Below are 9,667 nucleotides of genomic sequence, written 5' to 3' on the forward strand. Positions count from 1 at the left end.
GAAGATTAGATGGCTATAGGTTTGTAGGTTCATTCTGGGTTTTCAATTCTATTCCATTGGTCCTGAGGTCTGTTCTTATGCCAATACCAAGCTGTTTTGATTACTATGGCTTTATAGTAGAGTTTGAAATTTGGTATTGATATTCCTCCAGCAGTGTTCTTTCCACTGAGGAGCGTTTTTGCTATTCGGGGTCTTTTATTGTTCCATATGAATTTTTGGATTGCCTCTTCTATTTCCTTGAAGAATGAGGGTGGAATTTTGATAGGTATTGGGTTGAATTTGTAGATAGCCTTGGGAAGTATTGCCATTTTCACGATGTTAATCTTGCCAATCCAGGAGCAAGGGAGGCTTTGCTATTTTTTTAGTTCTGTGTTGATTTCCTTTTTCAAGATTTTAAAGTTTTCATCATAGAGGTCCTTCACTTCTTTAGTTAAGTTAATTCCTAGGTATTTTACTTTTTGTGGGGCTATTACAAATGGAGTTGCTTTCCTAATTTCAGCCACACTTTTCTCATTGTTGGCATACAGAAAAGCCATTGATTTTGGGGGTTAATTTTATAACCTGCTACTTTGCCAAAGTTTTGAATCAGCTTGAGTAATTTGGGAGTGGAGTCTATGGGATTCTTTAAGTACAAGATCATGTCATCCGCAAAGAGGGAGAGTTTTACTTCTTCTTTCCCTATTTGGATCCCCTTTATGTCTGCATCTTGTCTTATTGCTGTAGCTAGGCATTCTAATACTAGATTGAAGAGAAGTGGAGAGAGTGGGCATCCTTGTCTTGTTCCTGAGTTAAGAGGAAATGGCTTTAGTTTTTCACCATTGAGTATAATGCTGGCTGTAGGTTTGTCATATACAGCCTTTATTGTATTGAGGAATGTTCCATGGATTCCTAATTTTTCCAAAACCTTCATCATGAAGGGGTGTTGGATCTTGTCGAATGCTTTTTCTGCATCTATTGAGATGACCATGTGGTTCTTATTCTTGCTCCTGTTGATATGATGAATAATATTAATTGATTTGCGTATATTGAACCAGCTTTGCATCCCTGAAATGAGTTCTGTTTGATCGTGGTGTATGATTTTTTTGGATGAATTTTTGAAGTCGATTGGCCAAAATTTTGTTGAGAAGTTTTGCATCAATGTTCATCAAAGAAATGGGTCTATAGTTCTCTTTCTTTGATGAGTCCCTGCCTGGTTTTGGGATGAGGGTTATGATGGCTTCATAGAATGTGTTCGGTAGTGAGCTTTCTCTTTCAATTTCATTGAAGAGTTGGAGGAGTATTGGTGTGAGCTCTGCTTTGAAGGCCTTGTAAAATTCCGCTGTAAAACCATCTGGTCCTGGACTTTTCTTAGCTGGGAGGTCTCTTATTGCTGTTTCTATTTCAGTGCTTGATATGGGCCTGTTAAGATAGTTTAACTCATCTTGGTTTAGTTTTGGCATGTCAATATTTGCTAGGAAGAGGTCCATTTCTGTCAAGTTCTCAAACTTATTAGCATAAAGTTTTGAGAAGTATTCCCTTATAATGTTCTGAATCTTGGTTGTTTCTGTGGTGATGTTTCCATTCTCATCTCTGAGTTTATTAATTTGGGTGTGTTCTCTTCTTTTTCTGATAAGATTTGCTAAGGGTCTGTCAATTTTGTTAAGTTTTTCAAAGAACCAACTCTTTCTTTTGTTGATTCTTTCTATAGTTTTTTGGATTCTAATTCATTTAATTCTGATTTAATTTTGATTATTTCTTTCCGTCTACTGGATTGGGGTTTATCTTGCTGCTCTTTTTCAAGGAGGTTTAGATGTGTCATTAAATTGCTAGTTTCAGATCTCTCCAATTTGTTGATGTAGGAGCTCAGAGCTATAAACTTGCCTCTGAGTACTGCCTTTGCTGTGTCCCAGAGGAGCTGGTAATTTGTGTGTTCATTTTTGTTGAATAGCATGAACATTTGAATTTCCTTTCTAATCTCTTCCATGACCCACTCTTGGTTCAGCAGTGTGTTGTTCAGCCTCCATGTGATACCGGACTTTCTTTGGTGGCTTTTGGTGTTGAGTTCTAATTTTATTCCCTTGTGGTCAGAGAGAATGCAAGGTATAACTTCAATGTTTCTGAGTTTAGACAAGTTTGCTTTGTGGCCTAAAATGTGGTCTATTTTAGAAAACGTTCCATGTGCTGCTGAGAAAAACGTGTATTCTGATGCTGCTGGGTGAAATGTTCGGTAAATGTCTGTTAAGTCTAGTTGATCTATGCAGCTGTTTAGATCTGCGGTTTCTCTGTTGAGTTTTTGCCGAGTTGATCTGTCTAGTGGGGAGAGTGGTGTATTAAAATCCCCAACAATTAATGTCTTTGAATCTATATGGGATTTGAGGGAAAGTAGTGTTTCTTTGATAAATTTGGGTGCTCCATTGTTTGGCGAATAGATATTTAGAAATGTAATATCCTCCTGAAGGAGAGATCCTTTAATTAGTATGTAGCGACCTTCTTTATCTCTTCTCACGATTTTTAATTTGAAGTCTATTTTATCTGATATTAGGATTGCAACTCCCGCCTGTTTATGAGGGCCGTTTGCTTGGTAGATTTTGTTCCAGCCTTTAACTTTGAAAATGTGTTTGTTTTTATGGGCAAGATGTGACTCCTGCAGGCAGCAGATAGAAGGGTCTTGTTTTTTAATCCAACTAGACAGTCTATGTCGCTTAATTGGAGAGTTCAGTCTGTTAACGTTAAGAGATAGGACTGAGAGGTATTTGGGAGTTCCTGCCATGTTATCCACCTTCTTGGGGACTGCAAAAACTGGGTTCTTCCTATGGTTCTTGGATTCTCAGTTTGGGTGCAGTTTCTTGGCCTTTGTTGCGGTCTTCTTGGTTTTCTATGTGTAGGACATCTTTAAGAATCTTTTGTAGGGCTGGTTTGGTGGAGATGTATTGTTTCAATTTTTCTTTGCTATGGAAGGTTTTTATTTGGCCTTCAGTTATGAAGGAGAGTTTAGCTGGGTACAGTATTCTTGGTTGATAGTTGTTTGTTTTTAGGGCATGGCATACATCATTCCAGGCTCTTCTTGCTTTGATTGTCTCTGCTGAGAAATCTGAGGTGATTCTAATTGGTTTCCCTTTGTAGGTGATTACCCTTTTCTCCTTGACAGCTTTAAGGATCTTTTCCTTGTTCTGAATTGATCCTGTGTGGATTATAATGTCACAGTCCTATTCTGGTCTGGTCTATTTGGGGTTCTAAAAGCTTCTTGTATCTGAATAGGCCTATCTTTTTTTATGTTTGGGAAGTTCTCTGCTAGGATCCTGTTAAACAAATTTCCTAGCCCATTAACTTCTGTTTCTAGGTGCTCCTCTACACCCATTATCCTTAGATTAGGCCTTCTGATGGTGTCTTCCAGGTGTTGGATAGATCTATCATATTTCTTGGACTTGTCTTGGATGGTTGTATGTTCTTTCTCTATAATATCTAGGCTGTCTTCAATCCCTGAGATTCGATCTTCTGCATGGTCTAACCTGCTGTCAGGACTCTCTACTTTGTTTTTTATCTCTTTTCCTTCTAGTTGGTCAGCTTTGATGGCTTCAAGTTCTTTGTTGAAGCTTTGTTTTAGGTCTTGTATGAATTTCTTTACTTCCTTAATTTGGTGTTCAGTGTTTGTTCTCAAATCACTTAGTTGATTGGTTATGGTTTCTTTGGACTCCCATTCCTTCTGTTGGGTTCCATTCAGCATTCCCTTTGTGGTCTCCCTAACTTCCTTCAGCTCTTTGTTAATGGATTCCATGAATGCCTTTAGTGATCTTTGTATGTTCTCTACCTGGTCTCTCAATTCCTGTATTACTCTTTGATTAGCTTCTTCCCATTCATGGGATTCCTGTAGTTCTCTTTCCTCTCGTTCGTGGGATTCCTCCAGTTCTCTTTGAGTGTTCTCAGCCTGCTCATGCCATTCCTCCCTTTCTCTTTGAGTATTCTCAAGTTGTTCACGCAAATCCTGTATCAGTTTTTGAGTAGCTTCCTCACGTTTATGATATTCCTGTATAAGCTTTTGGGATGCCTCCGCTCTCTCCCTTTCACGCTCATACAGAGTCCTTTGTAAGTTGTCAAACTTCTCATTTATCATGTTTGCCAGCAGTGTTTGTAGAGCTATTTGAGAACTCTCTTCTGGATTATTCATTATCTGTTCTGACCCCTGATTATCAAGATTGGGACTTGAGATATCCGGATTTGCCATTTTTCTAGTGTTTTTTCGGCTTACTCTGCCCATTTGAGATGAAAATAGCACCAGTTTTGTGCTAGAACACTATCTTAAGGCAACCATCAATCAAAGTTTGCATTTGTACAGTCAATAGTCTACAGATACAATCTAGTTCAACAGATACATCTATTCAACATCAAACAACTATATGTTAATGGGCTTCGAAACGCAGAGAAGAATTTGGAGAACCAGAAATTATTAGGGTTAGGGAGAGATGTGGGTAGAAAATAGGAATAGATTGGTGTGGGGAGGCACAGGGAGAGTTAACTATGTCCTAATCCCAATGCAGGTAATAGGTTGGGTAGGATGCATGTAGAGAGAGAGAGAAAAAGAAGAATGGGAAAGGGAAATGAAAAGAGACCAGAAAAAAAATAGAAACGTAAAAATTAATATTATTATGGAGATTAAAAGACCATCTATTTAGAGAGGAATGTGAGTATATTAATAGAAGGTTAGGGACATAGAGGAGAAGTGAAAAACTTAAAAAAATGCTTAAAATATTATAGAGGCATAAAGAGGTAGTACTGCTATTAAGGAATTTAAGTCTCAGAGGTTTTGAATTGAGTAATAAATTTGTGGATTAAGTGTGTACACAATGGGGGATAGGGTCTACTAGTTAACTACAGGTTTATCTGAGGATGTGCAGGACAAGAGTTAAATCACACACAGAAGATCAAAAGAGAAGAAAAGGTGAAAAGGATTAGAAAGGGAGAAAAAAGATCAGAAGTTCAGTAGAGCTAGACAAAAAAACAAAAAGATAGTTAAGAAAGAAAAAAAAGGAAAAGAAGACAAGAAAAGAAAGGAAAACGCACATTCATGTGTTCCTAAAATAAAAATTATAAGAGGAAAAAAAGTTACTGGAAAACAATTATTTTTTCAAAAAAGGCAAAAATTAAAGATTAATAAAATTTTTAGAAAAGGAAAAAAATTATATATATATATAAGGTACCCAAAAAAAAGAAAAAAAGAAAAAAAATGAAAAGAAGAGGAAGAAAAAAAAAAGTTCTTTGATTTTTTTTTTGATTTTTTTTGGAGGGGTGGGAAGAATCCTGTATCTCCCTTTTGTCTGTAACCAGCCTCTTGTTGGAGTCTCTGGTCAGCTTGTGGTCCTGTGGCTTGATTGGTTTCTTAAGTCAGTTTGTTCGAACAGGCAGAAAAATGCTCTGCTTTACCCAAGATTTTGAGATCCCCCTCCCAGATTAGTTTACTGGGAGGGTGATCTGCTTTGAGAATCACAAAAGAGGGGGATGCAGTGGTGAGGCTAGATTCTGGGTAGAGTTGAGGCCTTTCAACAATCAGTAGTTTTTTTCCTGGGGCTAACACAGAACCCAGCCTGGAGCCGTTCTTAGGGTTTCTGTTTTTCAATTGATTGTGGAGGCTGCTAGAGGGAGGGGCAGCCTCTGGCTCTGGTTACCCAGTGAGGGAAGCCACTCCAATGGCTGGTGCCTGAGCTGGGTGACTTTTCCCTGGATGGAGCCGAGTCTGGCAGGTCACTTCGCCGTTAAGTTCTTGTGACTCGTTTTATTCCAAGGCCTGGGTTGGAGCTGGTAGCTCCTCCGAGCTTTGTCGGTATCCAAGATGGAGATCACCGGTGCTGGGGGGGGCAGGGGTGGCCTTCCCTCCTCTGCTCCCTGAGAAGGAGTGAGGACGTCGGGCTTCTACTCACGTCGAGTCTTGGATCCTGGGTCGTCTCTGGTCTGCGAACTGCAGGATGAAGATGTCCGCTCCTTGTCGGTTCTTGCTGGTGTTGAGTAGAATCCGCTCGCCTGCTGCGTCTGGCTCCTTCATCCCGGACTGTCTGTGTGAGCGCTCAGTTATGGCCTGGGCTGCGGACTCCGCCGCGACCCTGCCGCTCAGATGTGTCTTTTTGCCTTGGCTTCCCCTCTCTTGTCTAACTCTCTGTCCTGTGATGGCACACTTGGTGTGATTCTCTGGCTTAGGACTGTTCACTGGAACTCTAAAACTGCTTTCTATGTGAGAGCTTGTTCAGATTCCAGCTTCTCCTCCGCCATCTTCCCGGAACTCCCCGTGACCTCACATTTTTAATCATAGTTAAGCACTTTATTTGCTTGCTATTCACCAGATGCCATTCTAACTCCTTCACATATAATAAACCATTTAATCATTACCATGATTCTCTGATATAGCCAATATTTCTAACTCCACACAGAAATGAAAAAACAGAAGCACAGAGAAGTAAAGTAATTTGGCAAGGTGAATCGGCTAGTAAATGGTAAGGGTTCCAAACCAGATGCCACCCTCTGGGGCATACACACGGTGGTTCAGTCAGTATGCTGTAGTACTTTGTCATATGATGGCACATATGAGACCCCTTTTAAGTTCTAAAGTATAATTTCTTTTTAAAATTTCATTTGCTCCATGTATTCTGGATAAACAGCTTTCCTACAAAACCCAGCCACTAAGACTATACTCAGACAAAGCTCCAGGAGACTTGGTCGTTTGGTTATCTGCAAGGGATCCAAACACAAGAAGGGTAGAGATGGTGGAAGGATAACCTGGAAGCATGGGCAGTGTCACAGGATTACGACACACAAGTAAAAGATGTCTGACATCAGCTTCTGGTTTTTGGTTTGGATGACTGAGCAGGTCAAAGAGGCACAGGCAACCAAGGAAGGAAGACAACAGGGAGTATAGTAATAATCACCACTAGCCTATACAGTGCATGTGCTGTGAGCCAGCACTTCCTATCATTTCCAGTGTCATTGGTGAGACTACTGTGTGAAGGAGGAAGTGGGTATAAGGTCTGAACAGGGACACCCCCTTACCTCTTGGTTAAGTTTCCGCCCAGTATCTGTTACCTAGGTAACTGGCAGACCTGGAAGCAGTCACCTTCCCCTCCTGCTAGGTCACATCCTGGGCCACCTCTGGTCACATGCCTCCCATCTGACCTTAGGAGGGTCCCAGACCCTGAGGTCACATCCCGATCCAGTGTGGCTACACCTTTCCCCCACCTGGCCACACCTCTTCCTGTCCCTCGCCTAGATAAGTCCTGGCCCAGGGGTGGGTCACCTTTCCTTTTTCAGCCATGCCTCTCCACCATGCACGATGGGGGCAACAGACTGGTAAATAAACTTCTTTTCCTGTCTGAATAGTGCCTTGTGTTATCTTCATCGGCTACCTAATGAAACCTACCTATATAATATACCTTACAGTGGGCACTGACAATATTGTCTGTTTACACATGAAAGGCATGGAGGAGGCTGAGACTGGTACGTGAATGATTCCCACCATCAGCAGCAGAGCCAAGGTTTGAATCCAGGTCTATGTGACTATAATTCCAGCTTGTTCCCAGGTGACTGCAGGTTCCCTGTTTATGTTCAGACTCCCATTCTTTACTCCACTTGTGATTCAATTCTAGTTGTTGTCTGTTGCCATGGCTCCCAATCTGCTTCATTTCCAGAGCTCTAATCTAATTCGAGTCTGGGGGATTGATCCCTCAATGCTTCCACCCAAGCCAGTCTTCAATATTTGTATTCTGTCCTTCCTGCTACTGTCCTCACCAGTCTTCTGGATTCCATTCTACTCCTTCCCTGTATGTCTCACCAGAATCAAAGCATCATGACACCTTCAGGATTATTTTTTGTTGGTCATAGGGCTTGAACTCTGGGTCTGGGCGGTGTCCCTCAGCTCTTCAGCTCAAGGCTAGTGCTCAACCACTTGAGCCACAGCACCACTTCTGGTTTTCTGGTGGTTTATTAGAGATAAGAGTCTCACAGACTTTCCTGGCTTTGAACCTTGATCCTCAGATCTCAGCTTCCTGAGTAGCTAGTATTACATGTGTGAGCCACTGATGCCCAGCAACACCTTCAGGTTTTAAGGCCCTTCTCCATATCCACTCATTGCTCAATGTCCATCCTAGTGTTCTTGTCTTCCATGTTGGCCCTAAAACAAATACTGAGTATCTGAATCTATAGTTTTTGCTTTAAACTTTGTTTCTATATCTATCTAACTCAGTGGTCTTGTACGCACGTAAGTGTATATGAGGCAGAGATTAGTTCTAAAGGTCAGGCAAATACTTAATGGACAAGAGACCTGAGTAGGCTGGATGGCCCCACACAGTGTCCAATCTTTGATACCCCTGCCCAGTTATTCATGCTGTTTAAAAAATCTATTAATAATTATGTGTCCACAATATAATTCTGTTTCACACATAAACACTAAGAATTTTATACTATTTTAGTATATGCTGCAATTTCCAGAAATACAACTACCATGTAAATTGAAGGAAATCTGGGCTTTGTTGTGTTCAGAATTCCCCCAAGAGTTGTTTAACATTTTTGAAGACCACATTACCAACAGCACCACTGAGCATGGTAATTGAGTGGGTAATTAAATATTCTGTGATTGTATTTTTCATGCTTGTGTTCAGGTGTTTCTATATATTTATGCCTATTTCCTTAGGTCTTTTAGTATGGAGGGCCCAGAATCTTTGACAACTCATTATCTTACAAATAATTTCTTCTTATTTCTCACTCCTTATATATTTTTTCACAAAGTACTTATTTAAAAATGTATACTTCCTTAAGTGTCCTCCAGTGTTTGGAAGGCTTTAGGTACGTATCTCACATCATGTCCATGAAGTGTGAAGGAGATCAGTATTATTTTCTCTCTTGTTTTACAGGTGAAGAGTCACAAAGAGGTTAAGTAATTTGCTAATATTCACACCATTTGTGACTGACAGACCAATTGGAATCCAAACCTGTGTAACTACACATGCAAAGCACATTCAAAGCTAGTAATGTTGTTGCTTGTTAGTTACTTTTCATCACCATAACAAAATGTCTAACAGAAACAACCCAATACAGAGAAGACTTATTTTGGTTCTTAGTCTAAGATGTTTCAGTCCAGTTACATGGTCCTATGCACTTGGACAAAATATAATGGAGCTCGATCTTGTGGTGGAGGAGCTTTGTGATTGCATTAGGAGGCTGAAGGAGGGAACAGAGGAAGGCTCCACAGCAAGATACAACCCTAAGGACTACTTCCACACTACTTCCAAATAGACTTCACTTCTTACCTTTCACAATCTGTAATAATGCCATCAAACACTTTATCGTGTCAGGATTCTCGGTCTCTGGAAACACGGTCACACATAATGAGTATTAGATTTTTCTAAACTCCTAGGGCTTTCTCAGGCCAGTCAAGTTCACAATAAAGACTAACGATCATGGTAGGTTGTCTGTAATAATTGTTACTGTTGTTATAACAGAATCAGGAATATTTCAAAGTCAAATAACTCTAAATGTCCTAGCAGAATCTCCAAAAATGTATAGATAACCCCAAGATAACTTAAAACACATAGGTACACAATTGAGTATATTTCTTTAGTATACACAGCCAGTCAATGCCATGAGTCAATTTTAATTATGGCTTATTCCTAAACTGTTTCTTATGCCCAATTAAATTGTACAACGCGTAGAG

The sequence above is a fragment of the Dipodomys merriami genome, unplaced genomic scaffold (assembly GCF_024711535.1).
Source record: "Dipodomys merriami isolate MVZ:Mamm:240054 unplaced genomic scaffold, mDipMer1.0.p SCAF_3, whole genome shotgun sequence".
In the NCBI taxonomy this organism is placed as follows: Eukaryota; Metazoa; Chordata; class Mammalia; order Rodentia; family Heteromyidae; genus Dipodomys; species Dipodomys merriami.